This window comes from Mirounga leonina, unplaced genomic scaffold, assembly GCF_011800145.1.
Source record: "Mirounga leonina isolate KUSES-001 unplaced genomic scaffold, KU_Mleo_1.0 Mir_83, whole genome shotgun sequence".
Lineage (NCBI taxonomy): Eukaryota > Metazoa > Chordata > Mammalia > Carnivora > Phocidae > Mirounga > Mirounga leonina.
In genome coordinates this window covers 2,759,631-2,783,945 of record NW_023270826.1, presented here as the reverse complement: position 1 = coordinate 2,783,945, position 24,315 = coordinate 2,759,631, and the positions used below count along the sequence as shown (strand labels likewise).

The following is a 24,315-nucleotide window of genomic DNA, read 5'->3' as shown; positions in this document are numbered from 1 at the left end:
TCTCAAGCAGACTCTGCACTGAGCGTGGAGCTCGATGCAGGGCTCGATCTCAGGACCCTGGGATCATGACCAGAGTCGAAATCAAGAGTCTGATGCTTAATTGACTGAGCCACCCAGGTGCCCCACATTTTCTGAGATTTTTAAAATATTACTTTTGTATAAGAAAACACTACTCATAGTCTAATCAGTGTGTATCAATAAACCTTGCAATGCCTTCCTTCCCATAATTAATGATCAGTTTTGAAAGGAATAAAGAATATATTATATTATTATTACTGTTCATCAAAATAGACTTCTTATGATACCTTATTTTATTTGCCAGTGTCATGCTCAGAATCTTTTCTTCTGGGTTTGCTTTGCAGTGAGTTACAGTGTTTTAGTCAACAGTTGGGGTGTGTGACTTTGCTTTTCTGAGTGCAAACGGAATATATTGCCTTTAAATTTTTAATCCAAGACTGTTAACAATTTTGTAAAAAGAAGCAATTCTATCCAAGAGCTGCCCTCAGTGACATCTGTACTCTTCCAGGCAGACATAATAAAAATAGTGGCAAACACAAGTTAGGAAAAAAAAAAAAAAAAAAAGAGGACACACTAAAACCCTTTTCAGCCCTGTCTCCTGGGTTGTCACCATCAAATATGGCTACCAGTTAAGATCACATTTCACATCTCTGACACAGACGGTTTGACAAGAAGCAATCTGAAGGCTTTCAGAAAGAAATGTGTCTGTGGTAGTTTTTGTGTGATGTAAATATTACAAGGTCAAATTCATTTTTTTCCAGTGAGACAAAATGTTAACCTTACACTTGGATTCAAAGCTGACCCATGACATCACTTTTGGAATGAATATTTCTTTTCATTGGAAGGTGTGACCTAATCTCCATATTTCTTCTATGTATCTTATTTCCTAATTTGACTTTGAGTCAGAATCACCTTTTTTCATACATATGTTGATGCTTTCTGCTGCTGGAAATAGATCTGTAGGCTGTTAACAATTATTGTCATTCCTATTACATTCTAAAAATGCATTCTAAAGGTGGATTGATTCTGTAGTTTTATAATAACCTGAATGTGGCCCTGGTAAAGTGGATGGGAAGAATATTCAGAATATATCCTTTTCATATTAGACATTTAAATCCTTCAATGGTTTTGGGGTTTTAGGGAAACATTTTCCTGATCTTGATATAAATTACTAACACATATGAGCTTTTTTGTCTTGAATATTACATTGTGTTTGTTTACAATATTTATGTTAAAGTTGAGAGGTCAGATGTGTTTATTATGCATATATTTATAGATTATACAAAAATCTACCATGTGTAGCCTTGCCTTTATTACCCTGTAAATCTCAGACAGGCATATGTTCAGATCAATTTGGCAAATGTTTATTGAACACGTACTATGTGTCAGACACTAAAGCAGAGGTGAGAAGATGAGTAAGACACTGATTTGGCTCTTACATATTCACGATGTGGATAAATTGCAGGAAAAACAGATATTGTACTATGTTTTTAGAAGAGTAACTCAGTACATCTTTAAGACAGGACACAATGGTGGGACACATTTAAATAGTCACATGTGGTTTGTGACTCCCATACTGGACAGTACAGGTCTATAGGATAAGAATGTAATTCATTCACTGAAAATCTCGTTCTTGAATACTATGAGGTTGTAGGGAAACACCATATAGTATTCAATGAAAAAAGTCAGTTTCCAAACATTATTCACAATTTTGATCTTAGTTAAAAATTACAAGCACATACATTGATACACATACAGGAATATAGAAATATACCAGAATGTTCACGTGGACTAAATCTGTATGTTGAGATTATGATGACCTTTATTTATTTATATTCATCTGTGGTTTTCAAACTCTTCATAATGAACATGTGTTATTTTATAAGCAGAAAACATCAAACGTGGAGAAAATTCATCTTTTTAATATTATAGAATGCAGTGCTCTTATAATAAGTTTTTAAAATCTAAATTGTAAATCTGATGTAGTTTTACCTTTAAAATACACATTATAGCTATGTTCTCAAAACCACTTTATTCTTAACCTATTGGTACATTTCTAAATTTATTAAGGCTCTCTTGAAACGGGTCTTTACGCCCATCAATAAAAATACCGTATGTGTCTTCATAGATTTTAAAATAAGAAGCTTACAGGTCGTGATCCTGGAGTCCCTGGATCGAGTCCCGCATCGGGCTCCCTGCTCAGCGGGGAGCCCGCTTCTCCCTCTGACCCTCCCCCCTCTCATGTGCTTGCTCTCTCTCATTCTCGCTCTCTCAAATGAATAAATAAAATCTTTAAAAAAATAAAAATAAATAAAATAAGAAGCTTAGCAGAAAAAAGAGAGCACAGAGGGGCTGCTACTGCTGCAGTGATCACTGAGATTTTAGAGAACAGAGGGCAGCAAGCTTAATTGGTTTTGAGCAGAAGTTTTCGGGATCAGTCAAATCTGGGTTTGGATCATGGCTTTGACACTTACTGGCTTGAAAAAAGGTCTCTATGAGACCTTGAATAAAGCACTTTAAGTTTCTGAGTCTTGTTTTCTCATCTGAAAAATGAGAATATGGAGATCTGCTGTGCTAGGTTGTTGCAAGAATTCAGTATATAGTACTTGTAAGATCCCAGGCATGAAGCACATAGTAGCTGATCAATAAATGTTTGTTATTCTGCCTAACCTCTTTTACTCCCAACCATATAGTCTAAACATTGACTGAGTGGTATCCCCTGCAAGGAAGGAACTGACAAAATACTGGAAAAATGATATATGGAATTTGATTATTTAAAATGTTTCAACCCTCAGTCCCATCCTCACTGAAGACTTTCTTGGCTAATATCAGACTAGACTCGTTCTACTCCAAAAGGAATAAGATTCCAGATCTCATCTTGATTCTAGGTAGTAAGCTATATATGCCAAATCAAAATAAATTTGTTTATATCAGCTGACTATTTAATGCAAACAGAGAGCACTTCCTCCCTGCTTGTCCTCTGGCTGGCTCCTATTCAACTGTCAGCTCTCAGCCTTGATGATACTTTCTGGGACATCTTCTCAGACACTTCAAGCCTGGATCTGACCCTTCTGTGTGCCCCTTATCTTGCTTAGTTTTAAGTATATGTTAACTGTCTTCCTTCTCAGCTAGCATGTAAGTTTTCAGAGGGCAAGGACTCTATGGTCCTTATTGTGTTCACAGTCTTGAACAGTTTTGACTCATGGTAGCTATTCAATTAGCATCTGTTCATGTGACTTTTTGGGCAGAATTCACTTGTTTGTTAATGGAGCCTACATACTAACAATGGTCTAAATGATTTTTTTCCATTTTTTTTTATTCCTCTCAGTCCATAGTACTTTTCTTGCTGTGTTTTCACATTCTCCTGAAGAGCTAAGGAAGAATCTAAATCTGTCATCTTACCTGTCCCCATTTTATTTCTTCCTCACAGTGGACTTATCCTTCTGCATACTCTTGCTCCCAGTTGACTCATGTCTACCTTACAGTCTTCCTCTTAGCTGTAGTATACCAGCTCATCAGACAGCCAGTGTAAATATATGTCTAGTCTCTCTTTTACCTTTTTGATTGATTGATTCTATTATTTAACATTTCATGTAGATGAAAATAGGTTTGGCTTCTTGAATCCAGAGCTCCGAGTTCCTCATCCTTTCCCTGTGACTGTTTTCCTCCCTTTTCCCTCTGTCCCTCGGAGGCTGTTTCTCTCATTACACAAGGCTTAATCCTTAGCAGCTAAATTCCAGGTGCTCTCTAGGACCTGCCAGCTCAGGGAAAGGGGTGGTGTTAAATGTGATGTGCTTCATGCCCTTCCTTCCTGCCTGTTAAGAGTATCATTTTCTCCAGTTGACCCAGTGAAGGAAGGTTAGCAAAACGCTTCCTAGTCCTAGGTCAGATCATAGCCTCCAGCCCGGACCACCAGCGTTGGCAGGGGATCGGGTCACTGCCAGACACGTGGACATATGCACAAGGGCTCTATTTTTCTTGGGCTGAATTGAGTAGTCTTCCTGCTCCCTCCTCTCCTAGGGGTTTACAGAGATGGAAAATAAGTTTTCTCTTTTGGCAAAATAGCAGGGAAGTTCAGAGAAAGACGTGTTTGGGCACCAAGTCAGGAGGAATAGGAATCCCTGGCTGAGTTGGAGAAGTGTAGTCTATTCATTTCGTTCCTGATTTTCCAGGCTTCCCCCCTACCCTTTTATAGGTTTCTCTCTCTCTCCCTCTGGAGATACGTATTAGTGTAATGAGTTTCAGGATTGTCCAAAAAGAATTTTATCTTAAAAAGCTCTCAAATATTGAATACCTGGTTAACTACTTACTCAGATTAGGTGAAGTGGGTCTCTCTTCCTCTCATTCTCTCTCTTTTTATTTCCTGGTCTTTGATATTCTAGTAGCTCAGTGTCCACTTAATTTTGGCAGCTTGGAGATCCCATTTTATTTTATGAATGTTCATTGAGGAGAGGTAATATATATGCCCCCACCCTCCAAACCATCTACATTTGTTTTCTGTATTATATGATTTAGTGCTTGGCTATAAATGACTCTATTACAGATTCCTTTCCCTTCTATGCTACCCTTTAATATGTGAATTTACAAGGGGCAGTAGATTTCCCAGAAGCAATATACATATTTTTAACAGTACGTGGGGAGGCTGAACTAACTTGTGCTGAGAGTAATGGACTGGATATGAAGGAAATGGGGATTGGCACAAATAGCTGACCTCAGTTACAACCTTTTCCAGTGCCTTCTCGCCTCTACCACACGGTACTGTCCAAAGTATAGTTAAACCTCTAAAAGAAAAAAAAAATCACATCCATGGTCATGAGTTTTGAATCTAATAGAACCTAGGCAACTTTCAGTCAATGCATGGTTGCTCATAAATTGTCACTTGTTCTTTTACAAATTTAAGAAGTTTATTGGGGGTAAACATCAGCGGCTCATGCATTGGACCATCATGTAAGTTATACTTCAGTCTCTGTAGTGAATCTTAGTTACTCTCGTTTTTTTTGAACACTTAGTTTTTGCCTCCAAGGGGCAGAATACAGTTATACCTTGTAACCAGGAGCTTTGCCTTTAGGAATGACATGTAGCTTTGAAAAATATTGGGTCTTTTCTGCAGTTCAATCTCAAATCCATTGACATTTTCATTTTGTCATTTCTGGGGTGTGTTTTGTAACTAGACCCCAGCTATTCCCTATATTTAAACTGTGATAGATGGATTTCGATATTCCACTTTATAAGCAAAAAGCTTGCACGGTGGTAGGAATAATAGAATAAAAAAGAACAAGTGAGCTTTGCGCAGTGGCAGTATTGTAGCCAATGAGGTTTATCCGAGGCGCGATTATTGCTAATTGAAAAAAGAACAAGTGAGTGAAACCGCAAAATAAACACAAAAGTGAACTTGATACCAGAAACATCATTCAGCTGCCGCTTTCTTCTTCTTTTCATGCTGAGGTCTCCATGTGAGATAAGTTTCATTAGTTGGGATAAGCTCGGACTCTGTGGAATTGACTTTATTTTGTTCCCATCAGAACCTAGTATCTCTGGCAGTTAACATAGGCAGATAGATAGAGAAATAACTAACATGTCATTTATACTTTCCGGCCTGGAGTTGTTGTGCGCCAGTATTGTGGGAACACCAAGGAAGGAAGAAATACATTCACCTGGGATAATCAAAGATGGCTTCACGGAGGAGGTGCGGAGGTGAAGGGGCGGTATTTTGAAGACATAGGAGTTGGACTGGGTGGAAGGGATCAGAAAATCATTTAGCCAGGGAGCATAGCACATGCAAAGGCAGCATTGCAGAAGGGCCTGGAGGGACGGGGTTGTAGGGAAGTGCTTGGAGGGGCTAGGCGGAGGGATCTCTAGGACTGAGGGAGCCACAAGAGTTTGGCAGTGCAGCGCTTGAAATGATGGTATGCTGGGCGAAGTGACTGGACTTTCTCCTCTAGGCAATGGGGAGCATTGACATTTGAAGCAGAGAAGATGATAGAGTTGGTTTCTTAGAAAACCATCGATTTTAATATTTAAAAATGAATCGAAAGGTGAAGACAGTCTTTTAAAGTAAAAATGAAGGGAGACTTTGATCAAAAGTGAAGGAGATCATCTAACATTCTGGAGAAAGCTATTTGTTACATAGGTTCCAGTTTCTCAGGAGAGCTCTTGAATCTCCAAAAAGAATAATGATTTTTTATCGGCCCAGTATTTCCATTAATGGTTCTCTTTTATTAAGGAGACGTGCATTCTGAAGGATTTTAAAAATACGATATATTACTATTTATCACACTATAAAACATGAGTTGGAAAGGTAGCATTTCTAGCCTTCGGTTCAGACTCTCTGATTCTGAGGTCCCAGATGGAATTGAGGACCATGAGCCTCCTGATGAGACGGAGTTGGGTCATTTCCTTTCTGCGGTTGGGAAAGCCCACTCCAAATTGTGAGTAAGTGTTACTGGCATAATCGTGGTGTGAAAATACTGACTGCTAAAACCAAAATGAGAAGAACTGAGCACTGCCCATTAAGAAACCATCCCAGATGATTAATTGTACTGAAAAAAAAAAAGACGTCCTTTAAATATTTGCCCTCCAAATGGATTATGCCAATTTATACATTATGTATTTGTTGATATTGTCAGTATAATGGCGGCAGAATTACAACTTTGAATCAGACTTCCCCAATTAAACTGATGATTCAAGTGGTCTTAACTGTCTCAGTGAGTTCTACCTCCCTTTGACAGTGCTTAATAAATGCAGATCTAAAATACCAGCGTTGTAGCTTTAAAAATATGCATATTTTCTGGCTGCTGAGAAAAGTAAAAAGTAAACCCCAACACTTGGATTTCAACCATTGAAGCAAAGACAGAGAGATGATTGAATTCAGTCTTAAATTTTATAGAACTAAACTTAATGGTGAGCACAATCGCACTCTGTGGTGATTGTTTTCAGAGCTGCTTTATTAAGTTATGTAATGGCAGGAGTTCAAACTCAGTGATTGTCGAAATGGTAAATTTAAGGAGTATTTGAGATTGCCTGCCAATATGCAAGTGTAAGGGGTTTCAAAGTACAGAAAATATTATTTCCACCTTCCCATTTCTGTAGCTTATTATTCTTATTCAAACAGTTTTTAGGGATTATATTTAATACACTGCCTTAAAAATGTTTAAAAATCTCATTTTATTCCCCAAAGATTTGTTTTTTGCTGTTGCGATTAGATGATGACAGCTAGCTGGCTTTTAAAATTGATCAGGAAGTATTCTGGCAGTCATTCAGTGTTGTAATAGCACTTTAATGGATATGAGCTATTCACCCAGATCAGACTCAATGTCAAAACAGGCGAAAATACAGCTGTCACTCTGGACAACAAGATACTCATATGCAAGCAGCTGCTTAATACACTGTAGAAAGGCAGCCTTTTAGTAATATTTAAAAGGTGTGTCAATGCCAGTGTATGACTGTCCTATAAAGTTGGGGTGTGCCGTTTAGAAAAGAGGAGGATGAGGACATGCCTGTATTTTATCTGTACACTTATTCAAAGCGTATCCTATGAACATCATCTATGTATATACTGTAGATAAGCAGGCCAGTGTTACGAATTTCTTCTTTCTTTTAAATATGTACAAAAATACTTATATACGCACACAAATGCCTATTTGACGTTTTTGGTTGAAGCATGGTGTTCATGAGGTCAGAATCCTTTATCAGTCTCCATATGAGGCCAGTAGACTCTGCTCCAAACTAAATTCAAGTACCGATCCCTCTCCCCGGCTAGTCAACTTCTACATGCAGGCATTGCTTCTGAGAGCTGGAACTGAAAAAGCACAGTCAGGACAGTTACTGGTGCAGCTACTCCCAGTATAGTGGATTGGAGTCATCTCCATCATCACCTCAAGGGATAGTACCTCACTCTGCTAACACCAATGACTGGTGATGTCCTGTCATGAAAAATATCAAACCAACTTCATTAATTTATTTAATTCTTGAGTTAGTTCTGTGAACTGTGTGGCAGAGGGTAGTTCATTTCCCAGTTTTATGGGTGAGGCAACCAAGATGCAGAATGGCTAAGTGAACGTCAGTGTCACATGCCTAGTTATGACTGCAGCTTAGATGTCAGACTCCGGGTTCAGTTCTCTTTTCATGACATAATTCCTCCATTCATAGGTCCAGCTCAGCACCTGTTTTATGAGCATCTATTGCATGCCAAGCATTCTTCTAGATAGGGTAGGTGGTACAAGGTGAGTAAAATAAAGATCTTGATCTTGAGCTCATGGAGCTGAGAATGTAGACAGTTATTGCATATAACTAGACATAATCCCAAACCCAGTAGATTCGAGAGTAAGGAAGGAAATCAGATGCTGTGAAAGTACGGAAGGGGGGGTGCATGTGTAAGGGAAGCCCGCATGAAAGAGACTCATCTTTTTATTTTTTATTTATTTATTTTACTGAAGTCTAAGTTGACACACAATGTTACGTTGGTTTCACATGTACAACATAGTGATTCAACAAGTCTGTACATTGTACTATGCTCACCACAAGTGTAGCTACCATCTGTCACCATAGTTGACCTTAGTCACCCTTTGAAATCGACTGTGATGAGGTCTAGACCTTCCCAGGTGAAGAGTAAGATGTAAGCAAGGACAAAAGTGTATTCAGATGAGTAGTCACTGCTCACATTGACCAGAATACAAGATAAGTGCAGGAGAACAGCACATAATGTGACCGGAAAAGGATTGCCTGAAACATTTGACTTAATTCTGCAGACAAAGGGGACACTGGGAGGTTCTGAGCAAGGCAATGACAGATTGGAACCATGTTTTAGGAAGGTTGATTTGGCAGTGGTGCACCAGAGAGATTGAAATGGAGAGATTAGGTGCATGAGGAGACCAGTTAGAAGTGCTTACAACATTCAAGGCAAAAGGAAATAAAGGCCCTCACTAGGGTGGCAGCATGTCTGTGGGTTTATAAGTGGAGCTTCTGAGTGCATTAGAACATCATAGTGCATGTGATTAGTGTCAACAACTTGACTTCCAACTACCAGCGTCCTTGCTCCAGGAATTTCTCTGGCTACTGCAGCCCTCGCCAGGGAATTAACGTAGTCCCCAGTGACTGATGGAGATGGTATGTTAGTCCACCAGGTTCTTCACCACGTGGATGGGGTAATCCTGAGGTGCAGTTTACACTGGCTCCCAGAGTTCCTTGGCAGAGTTCCTTAAGCTCTAGTGGCCCATAGTGGTCATATTGATTTTGTATCCTTATTGACTGCTTTTCACTTCCCCAACAGCTTTCCAGTATTTCCTTCACCTCCAAATAAATGATTTGCACTCAAATCTTTATTTCATTGTCTGCTTCTTGGGGATCCTAAACAGACAAACTCAAGTTCCCATTTGATCTTGTGACTGAGTCGGAAACTTTCACTGGCACCAAGTTCAAACTTTGGTTCACACTAGAAATTATAATTTGTTCCTTTCTTCATCCAGAAATAGGTTCAGCATATCTGTAATCTCTTGATACCCAAGTCATATTATCAAATCAAGCAGGAACTCTAAGCAGTGATTTGGCCCAGTCTCTTTGTGTAGACAAACAAGTGTAGATCTGAAAACATTTCGATGGAATGTAGAAGTAAAATTAATCAGTTGTATTATATTAATATCTTCATTTCACTCAAATAAATATATAGACCTATTTGTTCACACATATGTACTACATATTGTATATGTCCTCGTTAAAATCTGTGAACCAGTTAATGTCCATTGCCTATTAGAAAATTAGTAGATCATACCCACGGTGTCACATCTATTCTGTGCCCAATGGTTCATTTGCTTAACTGATGACCACTCTCTCCCATTAAGAGCCATCATACATCATATAATAATGATACCTTCCGTATTTACAGTCCACAGCTATACCAGTTACCTCTCAATTACATTCTAACATTGGCCAAATGTCAAGCCTTGATTATATTTATTCCTTTGTCCCCATAGTTGGCATATTGATGTTCCTGTAATGTGTTAAGAATATGTAGTAAATTGTTAAAATAAAAACCCAAATTACCGTTGTAGTCACAGTTGTCCACTGACCCTTAGCTTTTGAGCCTTATGCATACTGTACCACTACATTTATCCAGTGATATTTGGAGATGTTATTTAAAACCAAAATAGCAAAACAAAGTTATAATAAATGGAAGTAATGAGGATTATATAAATCAATAATCAGTCACCCTGAGGAAAAATAGTGGTGTTTAATTGTACTTTTTGTGCTAGGTGTATGGAATTTTTTTCTTCTAATTTGAGTGAAGGGCTATTTTCAATGTGGGGTTCAGGTTTATTTCTGATTTGCTTTCTTCACTTTAAGGACATTATTATAGAATTATAGAATTTAGCGATGAAAATATTACACATTATTACATGAAATCAGGAGTCAAATTACAGTAGTATTTCTAAAGTAGGAATAACAGTCTGAATTTTTAGGGACATTTTATCTTAAATATTGCAAAAAAGGTCGTGTAACATTGTAAATAAATCCTTGAGTCTTTTTATGCTCATTCTATTAAAATGTGATTAACTTTGTCTATACTTGGTGGTGCACTGGAAAATAAAGTTAAAGATGGTTTTCTAATATGTAAAACTATGAAATTGCTACTATATAGTGGTTACTTTAGGCATTTAAAATGTTAATATATTTGCCTACAGAATATATATGCATTTATGTATATATAATTTTATTTTAAGAAAGTGAAAAGCACTTTAGGGCATGGTATGGATATTTTCAAAGAAAGTTTTGACTATAAATATTAAAGTAATTATATTTAATTTGGTAACACCAGATACTCTTTTTCTGGAGCAATTGTAGATTATAGGGCCCTCAGAAACATCTCACTCAATGATCTTATTTCCTGAATAAGAGAACTAAGGCCAGGATTAGATAATGACATTACTAAAGAGACCACAGGACCAGTGAAAGGTTAACACTTTGGGGCACTTTGCTCATTGTCTTCTGAGCCTACTTCTGCAATTCTGATTCCTTGGAAAAGTTTTGTTGAAACAAAGTTATTATTTTCTTTTAAGATCGTCTGTCAGTTTATAAGAAGCCAATTTCATAGAAAAGTGAAAAAAAAGTCAGGCTGGTTGCTGTGTTTTAATCAATGCCAATCACATTGATTAGATGACTTTCTTTTACTTAATGACTGAACTGATCATTTATTTTGATATTTTGCAGACACCTAATGAAAGAGCATCATTTAAAGAGTTGGTCTTATTTTCTGAATGTATTTAGTGAATTTTGCATATAAATTAAGCCGACTAAACTATCTATTTAAAACGTACATAATATTCACTAAATGGGCAAGCAAAAATCAAGGGCCTTTTGAGGACATTTTTAAAATTGGCAGCGATCTCTTTGACTTATTTTTATCTGTTATTATTACCTGAAGGCAGATTTTTGTCTGTTTTGATGGGGCTAGAACTTGCCTTGGGAGAATAACAGCCTTGCACCCCGAGATGGAAACCCTTGCTGGTATTTTTTGACATTTCAAGTATTTTCATGTTGTGTTAGAGCTTAACCTCTACTGTGCACATGCCTGATCTTCCCAACTAAATTGTAAGCTCAGTCTTATACATCTTCAAATCCCCTGGAGTCCCAGCAGAGTGCCTCTTCGTTGCTGCTCAATAAATATTTGTTGTTTATTTCAGAACTAGTTTTAATCTTTGTTGCCATTCAGGGCTTTGAAAATATATAACAGACATTAGGCAGAAACTTGAAATGCTTTTTATCAGTTGGGGCAGCATTTTCCAATTACTTTGCACAAGAGAGTGCCAAGGGACATTTTAGAATTGTCTGGGCTACCAATATGGCTTTAAGGGTAAACAGACTTCACTGACATGAGCTCTTCTCTTCGTACCATTTGCGCCTTACCCTTCTTAGCAGCATCCCAGCACTCTTGGGCTTTGGGTAAATGGGACACTTTTACCTCTATGGATGTCCCCCGTGCTTTTTGATCACTTCCTTGTGGATATGTGGTTTTCATAGAATTGTGATATGGGAGGCTAGTTTCTTGGTCTGAAGGAAGATCAGAGAAGTAGGGTAACAAAAACAAAAGCACCTTATGCTTTCCTAATTTATTTTGATACTGCCCTGGGAGCCATTTCCTTTTTAATCTGGGGGGAGTTTATGCACAACTTATAGTGCTCTGGTGGCCTTTACTGATGTCTGGGAGAAGAGATCCCTGGGCTACGCCATAGCCATATTCTTCATCTTTTCCCAAGTCTGCTTCCAAAGCAAGGGACTCTGGAAAGCAGAGGTGTTGGAATTCTGCGGGGTGAGAGGATGGGGAGGGCAGGGTGCTGTAATCCTTACTGAAGTTTCTAGAATGGCTTCAGTAATGCTAGGGAGCTCAGGGGCCATGAGTTCTGGGCCAGTTCTCTGAAGAGGGAGGATTAATTTTTAGTAAAATATACAATAAGTGATGGCAGCTTGGGAAGGACAAAGTGCTCACAAAGAACAGTGATCAAAGTGATGGTGGAGGTCAGCCAGGAAGGAGGGAGGATAGTATTGCTGCTTGGGACTCTACAGGGTTGATACTATACAGACCTTTAACCAGAAAGAGAGTAGTGGATGCCTAAAGGTGATATAAGGGGGGGAGGGAAGGCCAATAGGAGCCGTACAGATCACAGAATTCCTGGACTCTATCATTTTGCCAGGGTCAAAATAAAGCTTGGGACAATGTGGTGGCACAACATCGATTACCGTGGTGTGTAACACCTGAAGCAGAGGTTTTCTGAAAGGCCACTTGAAGATTTATAAAGTGAAATAAAGCTCACGGCATAGCAAACTTACTCCTAGCCTTAATTGTCATATAGCATGGAAGGACATAATGTTGTCTACTTCCACATTAAACACAGAAAAAAAAAAATCAAACCTTGTTGAGAAAGAGAAGAGTATCTTTGAAGGATGCAGAAAGAATGGATGTTTTCAGGTACCTGAGTTGAACAAAGTACATGAGAATATGCAATTGCCCTGCTCTGTTTCAGACCCGTCAAGGGGTTACCTGCATACACACGTGGGCATCTTACTCAAGGCATCATCTTTATTATATTGCAGAAAAACTATCTCCATCTTATGAACTGGTGCTGCAGTTTAAAGCGGTACTCGTGACTAAGCACCGTCTTTATCGCTTGGGAGTTTTTTTGGGCTTTTTTTTGGTATGGAGATTGAACTGCTGTGCTCTTGCTTAGAATGCACTTCGGCACTATGGTTCCTGATTGAAAGTGCAGAGAGAGTGGGGACAGTATCAAAACAGAAGCCAAGAATGATCGTCTCAGGAATGAATATGCGAACGAGCTACCTTAATTAGGCTTAAAAATGTTAACAGTATGTTTGTGAGTTCGAATACATATTGGGCTAACATCTATCCTTTCTAAATTCATATTGTATATTCAGATAGGTGGTTGGGATGTTGCTAAACTTCTCAAGATGATATATTAGCCAAAATATGTGTTGGAGAAATGAGTCCTACTGTATATATTCAAGATTCCCAAAAGATATATTTCCAATAACAAAAGTTTCTGTGAAATGCCTAGAAAAGTTGGTCTCATGCCTTGAAACCATTCGGAGAAATGGTGACACATCAGCTAAATTGCAGAAATACTTTAATGGCAAGTTTCTGTATTACTCTTTACTTCAGTTGTTTTACTCTATTAAACTGATCTTCCTAGATGACCGATTGGATTGATTATCCTTATGAACTCCCGTGGACTTTTTGGTTTGGATGTTTGGACTTTTTTGATACATTGGATTCAAAGGAGACAGTTTGGTCTTGGGAAGGGTCATGTCACTTGATTTCCATCTACTTTCCCTACCCGTGGGTAGTTTCTTCTTATTTGTTAGCTTCACTCGTGTGTGTGTGGGGGGGGGGGGAGGGGGGAATCTATTTCTTCCTCTTCTCTAATATTTCTCCCTATCTGAGCTTCTTAGTTTTCCTTAGTCGGATAAAAAGGGAGTGTGCTAATTCTTTCTCAGTTTTTAAACCCCTTAAAGAAGGAGGCTTGGGAACGAATGGAATGATTTCAAGAATCTATCAAGATATATGCCTTACTTGCCATATTTTTATTTCTGTGGCAAATAGCAAATTGATCCTCACTTATAAATAACAAACAAGAGGCATGCAGGAAGAAGAGGCAGTGAAAGGCCTGCGTGGATAACTGGTATCAGTTTAACAGAAATAATGATTAGGTGGAGAAATGATATAAATAATTTAAGAGGATGTCCCTGTGCTCTTTCTGATAAAATCTCAGTTTTCCAAAAAGAGAAAATATTTATGTTTCTGAACAGGAAAAGCAAGTGTTCCAAAAATAATGTTTGAAATATACATACTATGCATAGCAAAGTTAGTATTTTTTAAAGGGATAATGCTGTTATCATCACAAGAAAATTATATTCCACACTAGCTGGTTGCATTTGGGTTAGCTGTACTATGTGTTGAGTTCACACATGGGAAAATCAGTTTTCTCCAATGGGAAGGCAAATACAAGGAAGCCCTGTTTCCAGTTGTTTAGCATCATAAACATCCAGCAGCTATTTTATTTTCCTAAGCTCACCCAACTGATGTAAGTTTTGAAGGTGGGGAAATGTTGATGGTCACAGTCAAGGCAGAATACAAGGTCGTTGTCATAAATTAATGGCATTTTATTGGAAACAGTTTACTAGTTATCTTAGGACAACTTGAAGCAGGATGCAGTTTGTTATAGATTGATTCCTGGATCTTATTGAGTATGGATGGCTTTTCAGAGGTGAGGAACAAGAAGAGTCCATGTGCAGCCATGGGAACACAAAGTGACATTTTTGGATGCCATCAATATCCTATGTGTGACTTCAAAGATTTACCCGTGAGGCCATGACCAAGAATTCTTTTTTGAGAGGCTGGTTTCCATGAATCGACTTCTTTCATTGAGTGATCTGTAGCATCATTTTGACTACCTAAATGATGCTCAATGTGAGGTCATTCTGCAGAGCTTGTCATCTTATGCTTTGGCATTCACGTCTGCTTTTATGACATTTTAATAAGTGAAGGAAATGAACCTCCCACAACATGGTTACCTTTTTTTAAGGTACATCCTTGCTACCCATGGAAGCCTAATTTCCATTATATTCACTCTGCTACAGAAATACTTATTGCCAGGAAGGAGATATTTACTGGAATCCACGAGTCCAGAATTCATCATGATTCAGTGTGAAATCTGCTGCCCTTTGCCCCCCACCCCCTCTCGGACTGGAATGAAATGTGCCTTAAACTGAAGTGAAATACATCACATGCAGCAACCGTGGGCCCTCTCTTTGCCTCTATTCCTGGTGTGAAATCGATACACTATCTTTCCTCCTGACCTGTTCTGTGACCTCCATTGCAGCTTTCATGCTGAACAGCAATTGCTTTGAACAGTCTGGGCCTGCCACAGCTCACAAATGAGTCTCAGCTTCTGTCTAAAACTGGTGCTGATAACAAAGGCCTGATTTTAAATAATGCAGCTGTAGTCGTCTTCTAATTATGAATTACATGGAAGTGCAAGCTCCTCTATTATTAAACACTTTCAATAGCAGGCACGGTACATGTGCAGGGTACACACAGGGGCCTAGGGCCCGGCAATCAGGCCCTTGTGTTTTTCTGGCTAAGTTTGGGTTGGTAGAGAAGGGGGAAGAGACACGAGGTATATTTACACATTTCCTTTATTTTCTCCATAGAGTTCTATTTGTTGATATATTATTATTTTTTCCAGGTGAAGCTCTATTTCTTTTTTTTTTTTCTGAAGGAAACATTTTTGAATACTGGATGATAAGATCTTACAACACAAGGAAGGACTAGTTGACAAATACTTGCTTTTCGATGGAGTGGATTTTACTAATGAAATTCCAGGTTTAGGCTGTTAGGATTCTGACTTACTGGAAGGAGTGGTAGTCCCCTGCAGGAATATTTCACCTTTTGATCACTCTGTAACTGAAATGGGGGAAGTAGAAGTATCTTAGGATAGCATTTCAGCCATTTTCAGGAGGCCCTTTCATGGAGGAATTTATTGTATCAAGGAACTAATAGGCGTTTTGATGCGTGCTAAGAAAATGAATGTATAATTAGCTGAATTGCTTTACTTGGCTTTACCAGACTAGAAATCAAAGGATGAATGAAGTGCTGGGTCAGCCTGGAATTTTTCCAAATAACTTGGCATGAAATAAGGGTAACAGTAGATTTTGGTGTACTTTGTAAAACCCTCATATATAAAATGAGTCATTTTTATGTGTGTTTGGTCAGTGCTATTTAAATGAAATTTGTTTACTAATGAAGGACACATACTCTCCACACAGTGATCCATATAATGGCGATTGCATCATTGACGCGGCTTTTGCACATGCGCACACACACACATCCATCAACATATAAGGAGGCATGAATGAATATATGATTTTATTACTTCACTCCATAAGTGGAGTAGAATCATGGAAAGAACGTTCGAGTCCTAAGGAAGTGTTCTTTTTTTTTTTTTTAAGATTTTTTTTACTTATTTATTTGAGACAGAGAGAATGAGAAAGAGAGAGCACATGAGAGGGGGGAGGGTCAGAGGGAGAAGCAGGCTCCCTGCTGAGCAGGGAGCCCGATGCGGGACTCGATCCCGGGACTCCAGGATCATGACCTGAGCCGAAGGCAATCGCTTAACCAACTGAGCCACCCAGGCGCCCTAGGAAGTGTTCTTAATACAACCTACTTCCAGTGCAGTGTGCTTTACCAAAGTCTTCTAATCTCTCTCATCATTTTGGTTTTCTCTCCTGTAAAATGTGGTTAGTGAATGAGATTATCTTTAACATCTTTCCAGTTGCAGATTTAGGTAATTATAGCACTAATAACAACTCTTTACATTTGCACAGAACTTAGAGTTTCCAGTGATTTTCCCCATGCCTCTGACCTTAAGCACACTGGTAGACAGCCAGGGCTTGTTGCTGGTCCCAATTTCTTGAACAGGAAACCAAGACACAAAATCGTTTTTCAAGGCTGCACTGGTGGTTGAACTAGAACCAAGTCAGCTGACTGCTAGTCCAGAGTTCATTGTGGTGGATTAGGAGGTAAGGATCTTTTTTTTATTTATTTATTTATTTATTTATTTATTTGTCAGAGAGAGAGAGGGAGAGCACAAGCAGGGAGAGCAGCTGACAGAGGGAGAAGCAGGCTCCCCGCAGAGCAAGGAGCCTGATGCAGGACTCGATCCCAGGACCCTGGGATCATGACCTGAGCCGAAGGCAGATGCTTAACCGACTGAGCCACCCAGGCATCCCTGAGGATCTTTTATTAGCATCCAAACTTGAAAGGTAGAGACATATCATATGCTCTTCATGTGTTCTAATTGCTCAAATGAAGTAATTCCTTTAAAATTTACATACTAAGAAGACAGTCTCTAGTGACTTATTCATTGTTCTATCTAAATATCTAGTGATTATAATGTGCGGTCTTGGGACAGCTCCAGGTCTGTTATGTACAAGACGAATTATGTTTATAAATGCATAAACATATATACTTCAATGCAGGGAGTATTGAATACAGGGAGATATTTATGAATATAGTGACATACAGTCAAACCTTGACTAAGACTCCTCTAAGACTCAGTGATTTTGTGGTGATGATGATTTCTTCATGATAGGATGTAGCTGGAATTATTTGAATTAGCAAATTGGAAGTCCTCAACAAACTGTCATGTTCTTTTTCTAAATATGTCACATTTTCTTCTGTGGCCACATTAAACAGTGCTTTTTAAAGCGTAAATTAAAAAAAAATGACAGGATACCTGAGGGATACATCAGCCAAAAAGAAGGAAATACCAAACATAGAGCATGTACTCTCATATATTTCCACATCTTTTTAAGAGGAAAAGTTTGGGTCCTTTGTCCAAGGAAACTTTTGACTCTGGGGGCTTCCTGATATTCCACAGGACAATTCCTGTTGTATTAAGGCTTCATCATGGCACCTGTGGGGATATTTCAACTAGATGGATTGCCTAAGTAATTAGAAATCACACACGGAAGGAAAAAAAGTACTGACGAAATGGATGTTTGTATCCTGGGTGTAGAATTGTCTATTTAGAAGCACCTATGATGACCAAGCATGGATATGTTCCATGACGAGAAGGGCAAATAGGTTCAAGTCCTACTTGCTCACCCACCAGGCATGTAAGGAATTTTTTTTTTTTTTTTGGTCATTTTGTGAAAATCTTTTTTTAACATAACACTATCTATTCAGAATGATGTGAAAAATCCCTGCCAAAATAAAACCATCCTCTGCCAAAATATCAACAGAACGGAGACGTATTTCTTGTCCTCCACCCCATCCTATTTAATTATATGCATTATTAGCTTTGCTCTTCACCATGCCCCTTCACTGAACCCATTGTGAACCTGGTCTCAGCATTAATAGTATTCTTGATCACACTTTAGCATTCCAATTTTAAAGTCCAAATTTGAAGGTCTGCTATTCCTATTAAGAGTTTTTCCACGAACAGAGTAAATCTTGGCTAGAATTCAATGGTAATTCAGCTTAACCAACTTAAGAAAAGCCTTTTATTCACAGTGGTTATTTTGAGACAGTTGAGTACAGAAATGTGGGTTCTACAGACAGAAAAATACAGACTTTTATACAGGGCCATTTTTTTCCTTTAAAGAAGACAGTGCTAATAAATCTTGTTGAATCAAGACCTTGAAAGAAACTGAAAAATATGTACAGATCTCAAATATAACCAAGAAAAGTACTTTATATTACCTTGCTGCTACTGCTTCATGATGTAGTTTTAGTTGAATGTAATCTCCTCCACTCAAATTTATTTTTGAGAAATTGCCATACTGAAAGTTGAAACCATTTTTGTCATTCAAAAAGTGGAGATCAATACTGAAGCTCTTCTATTAGTTGGTACAGTCTACTTTAGTGTTAAAAGATTTATGATAAGAACACATTTCTAAATATATATTACATTCCAGTGGTATGGCCAAACCTCAAAATAAAACTTTTTAATTTTTTTTCAGGAGAAGGAGGTGGTGTATTTATTATTGAAATACTGCACTAAACTATAATTCAGTGATATTTTATTCCAATTAAATTCTCCTTAGTAGTAATCCTTTTTTATGATAAGCAAAACTGAATAATACAGGGTATGTTCCCTCCAATGAATTGTTGTGTAACAAGACTTGATGGTAATTCTACCTTTTCCAAAATCTGATATCAGGCAATTTATCTTCTAAATAATACTCCTGAGTACCAAAGCTGAAATGTTTTGGCTTCAACCCAAATCAAACTTGAGGAAGCAGATTCTCCAGAGCATTTCCCTAACTCTGTAAATTTAATTGTTATAATGAATAGAATACATGTGTCAAGATTACTTGTGATTTTTACCTGTTTACTTCTCTTCCTAAGACAGAAAGAGCAACATGACAAAGGCTGTTAACTTTTACTGGAGTTTGAAAAAAAAAAGAAGCAGCACTTCACAGCACATGATCATTAAATATAAACTGATTTTAAAGGCCTGTTTTCAGTTAATTTCAGAAGAGTTCAAAATTAAAAATCTGTTGTCCTACCATAATAAAATAGACTGATGGAAGTTTACAAAAATCCAGAAATATATGTCTGTAAGGCACAAAATATTCTGATAAAGCATTTGCATATGCAAAGGAATATCTTCATAGTATTTAGTCACATTGCCTCATCTTCAATTTCCTCTCTTTCATATGTCTGCAAACATGATATACTTCTTATATTTGGCTTTTGTGCAGTATTTTTTTCATAGGCAGTGAAATCCAGAGTAATGCTTAGATCAAGCCAATATTGGTATCATTGGCATTCATGCCAGAAGTTAGACAGCAGTAAAGTTCATATTACTTCTTGATGTCAATTGCAAAAACTGAAAAGGTAATTGATTGGGGAGAAGGCCAAAGCTACTATAACTCAGTATCATGGATAATCATATTAATCTTAGTAATAAAAATGATCAATATTAAATAACTATTGCTCATGTAATCTATCAAAGATTTTTTGCCATTTCTTTCCTCCATTTAATTATAGTTATTTTAAAATCTTCATTTCTCCTATATATTTGAACTGTGATTTTTAGATGAGGCAACCATTATATTTTACTTGTATTTCTAATTGAGAGAAAGGCCATGCTCCGAAGAAGACTCAAACCTTTCTTATAATGCTTAAGCAGCATGACTCCTGTTGACTGTGAGCTGACAAATGTGTATATCAGTAACTGTTCTTTACCGTCAGTCACGAGGCTAGAGAGATTCAGAGAATCTGAATATGAGAGCCTGATGTGGGACTCGATCCCAGGGTGCTAGGATCATGAACCGAGCCCAAGGCAGATGCCCAACGACTGAGCCACCCAGGCACCACTGTTAAAACAATTTTTAAGTAACTCCTTTTTTTTTCTTTTTAAGATTTTATTTATTTGAGAGAGAGCACAAGCAGGGGGAGAGGCTGAGGGAGAGGGAGAAGTAGACTCCCTGAGAAGCAGGGAACCCCTACCAGGGCTGAATCCCATGACCCCAGGATCATGCCTGAGCCAAAGTCTGATGCTCAACCGACCAAGCCACCCAGGTGCCCCTTAAGTAACTTTTTTTTTTATGTTAATCACCATACATTACATCATTAGTTTTTGATGTAGTGTTCCATGATTCATTGTTTGTGCCTAACACCCAGTGCTCCAGCAGAACGTGCCGTCTTTAATACCCATCACCAGGCTAACCCATCCTCCCCACCCCCCTCCTCTCTAGAACCCTCAGTTTGTTTCTCAGAGTCCATAGTCTCTCATGGTTTGCCTCTTAAGGAACTCTTAGGACATATTCTCTTTCTACTAGTACTTTAATAATTTCCAATAAGCCAAATGATTTCATTGCTTAAAACACTTCTTTAAACATATGCAAGGTTAACCAGCAATGGTGAAGTTCATTGGTAATCAGTAAGATCATTGAAACATGACAGTCACCCCCTGAAACCCAAATCCCCATGGTGTACACTGATGTCCTTTCTCACCCAGGACAAGAGCTGTAAAGAAGTCGGATGGAAACCAGAGGCCCTAATATCAGCGGATAGAATTTGGGTGAATTTTAACATACACATTTGGAACTGTTTAATGATTTGTACCTATTTCTAATGAGCCTTGAACACATAATTGTTCTCAAAATGGGGTGAAAAGTAGAAAGTGACATATTGGTAGATAGGAACGTATATCTCTACCCATTCCAAAATAGATCCTGCAGAATGTAGATAGGCCTCATAGAGGGTGCTCAGGAAAACCTCCTAACATGAATGCTGAGTTTTCCTAAACACTGAAAATGTTTTTGTTTCTGTTGAAGGCTTTTTGGTGGTGTCATCAAATATTTAGAATATTGTATATCTAGCTCTATTATTATTTCTCTGGGTCCAACCTGGCATGCCTCTTGACCTTTCTGAGTCTCAGTTTCCTCAGTGAAAGGACAGGCTTGTCCTAGGTGTTTCTCGCAGCTCTGAAAGCTGTCCACTCAGGATTTGCAGTATAGGGTACTCTTCTTTAATGAAAAAAAGAGGCTTATGAAATCTGAATAGATAATTTAGTGATGATTATTTGCATTGCAGATGGATTGTCCTATTTATAGCAGAATATGCTGGTGGGAATAGTCCTTTTCAGAAAATTGGCAGTTGTTTAGAGAAACAAGTATTGGAGTTGGGGTCAGAAGAGCTGCTCTGGAAACCAGATTCTACTTATTTATTAGTTATTTGTCTTAAATGTGTTAAGTATCAGTTTTCTCATTTTTATTGACAATATTAATAAAAATGCATGGCTATGATACAGATCATTTTGAAGGCTGAGAAGTATTATATAATGTAAGTTATTCTTGCCTAAGGAAGACTGGTCATTCCAGCCTAATACATACATATGTAATTCTTTTAGTTTTGGGGGCTGTTTGCTAGAAATGGACTCCTGGTGGGATCAGCACTGTAGGGACCCATTGTGGCATAGCTGTTGGGACAAATGGTAGGCATTTCACATTGGAAATTATTCTTCTCTTGTCTTCAGATCCCTGAATTCAGGTTGTGCCTTCAGGCATAGTTTTTTCCCCAACCATTGTTCTTGTAACTGTTGGTCCAGCCTCCTGAGCTGCCTTGACCTTGGGAGGACATCCACCAACCCCATTTGCCTGCTGATCTCTTCCCCTCTTTTCACCATCATTAATGTGACAGTGCCTCAAGCCACGTGGAACTGCATTTTAATGTCTTTTGTTTCTTTGCCTAGTTCCAGGTATGGCACTGGCATAATTTTGCCACCAGTTATGGTTCAGAACTATTTCCAGAACCCCAGATTAATGGAGAAAGTGAGTTCAGAATGGTAAATTGCCCACTTTGCTGAGTATACTCATATCCGAATGGGACTGAGAATGCTCAGTGGCTAAGAGGTGCTGCAATGTGATATTCCAAGAGTTATTGAATGAAAGTTCCTAGGGCAGGCTAGCACCCTTGCTCTTATTTGCGAGGAGGGTACATAGCACTCAGTGTGAAAGGAGATGATGTGTGTAGACATATTTGGGGAGAGAGGCTTTGGATGGAGGGATTTCAGCTCCTCTCAAGGCACTGATCTATAAAATGTAGATCAGAGCTGTTCCAGAGGTCACCTTTCTGTGATTACAAGTATTGCAGATCCCCTGAAGTTACAATTTATGGTCCTGATTAGCAGTGGTATCTGTGGGCTTCGTGGCTATCGTATGCTTATAAAGTTTAGACAGCACCTCTCGATACACTTGCACAAAGACTGATATAGATAACTCTCAGGAGGTGTTTGTTGAATGAGTGAAGCAATAGTTATGGTTACTGCCCTTTATTTTGTTCCAGGCATCTTGATAAATGTTTTATACCATCATCTCTAATCTGCATGAAATAAAATTTATCTTCATTACAGGTAAAGGAAGTAAGGCTCAGAGAGGCAATGCTCCTTTTTCAATGTCACATAGTTAGTATGTGGAAGAATTCGAAGTTGCATTCAGGTCTGTCTGGTTCCAAAGCTTGGTCTCCTCAGCATTACTTAGTTATGTCTCCCAACATTTGGACAAATGTGGGAATCTTCAAATATTAGGGAGATAAGAGGACAGAGGAATAGAAAGAGGGGCCTATCTAATTACTTTCCTTGTGTCTGATTCAGTGGAGTATAATTGTACTAGATGTTCGGATACTTTCCAAGTTACCCTCTTAGATTTTTTGTTTGTTTTACTTTAAAGTTCGTTAGCTTTCCAGAATTAATAGAAACTAGAAGGATAGTTTGCTTGTTTGTTTATTTAATCATTAAGTAATCTCTACACCCAGTGTGGGGCTTGAACTCACAACCTCAAGATCAAGAGTTCACTCTCTACTGACTGAGCCAGCCAGGCACCCTGCAGGAATACTTCAGTTAGGGCTGAGAGAGTTCTTTAGGTGTCTTACGATCTAGGGAGAAAAGTCTAATTGGAAACAGACTCTCAGGTTTTGTTGGAAGTCAACTCTTCCAATCATCAATTTGGTGCTTGCACCCTTTGTTCCAGAACATGGCCAAGTGGATGTCTGCACTGGTTCAAAAACATACCAGTGCTAGAGAATTCTCCAGTCCCGAACAGGGCTCATTTCATTCCTGATTAGATTTGTTCATTCAGAATGTTTCCTTCTTTTAAACTGGAATCTGCCTTCTTATATCTTCAATCCATTGGACCCAAGCACTCGTGGTGGGCTCCTAACAAACAGGCATCTTTTCCAGGCCAACATTTCAAATGTTTGAAGCTCACTGATCTTCCCTGTGTCTTTCCTCTGGAGGATGCCATTCCCTCAATGGCTCACCATCTTCCCTGGCTCCCTCATTGGTTGTCCCTGTCCCCTTATTTTGCTCCATCTTATCTGCATACCTCTTAACAGAAGAAGGCCTGAACTTAACATATTATTGCTAATGATAGAAAATTCATTTATTAAGCCAGTGTTTTTTAATAAATGTTATACTAATTAAATCACCATTAGAACTGATAGACTAAGTCTATCAAGACAAACCTATCTACACAAAGAATTAAAGCAGCAGAATAAGAGTCTTAAAAGATCACAGTGTAAGAGACACTGAAAATGGATTCTGTGGTTTTCTTTTTTCAGCCTGTACTTTATAAAAAATATTCGACCCTACAGTGGGTTTGCTAACTTTGGCATTTTGGAGGATGAATATTGTTATTAAAAGCTAACATTACTGTTCTCTTTCTATGTACAAGTTCTGGACTAAGTACTTTATATAATTATCTCTTACTTCTCCTAAGCAT

General features: G+C 38.3%; 1 protein-coding gene and 1 pseudogene across 1 annotated transcript in view; both read left to right on the top strand.

The window, feature by feature from the left end:
- The window catches only part of LOC118002846 (neuronal PAS domain-containing protein 3-like), an 835,118-nt gene that overhangs the window by 80,790 nt on the left and 730,013 nt on the right, over positions 1-24,315 (top strand). The gene's annotated exons all lie outside the window — the stretch shown is intronic.
- LOC118002851 lies at positions 5,300-5,408 on the top strand (annotated as a pseudogene).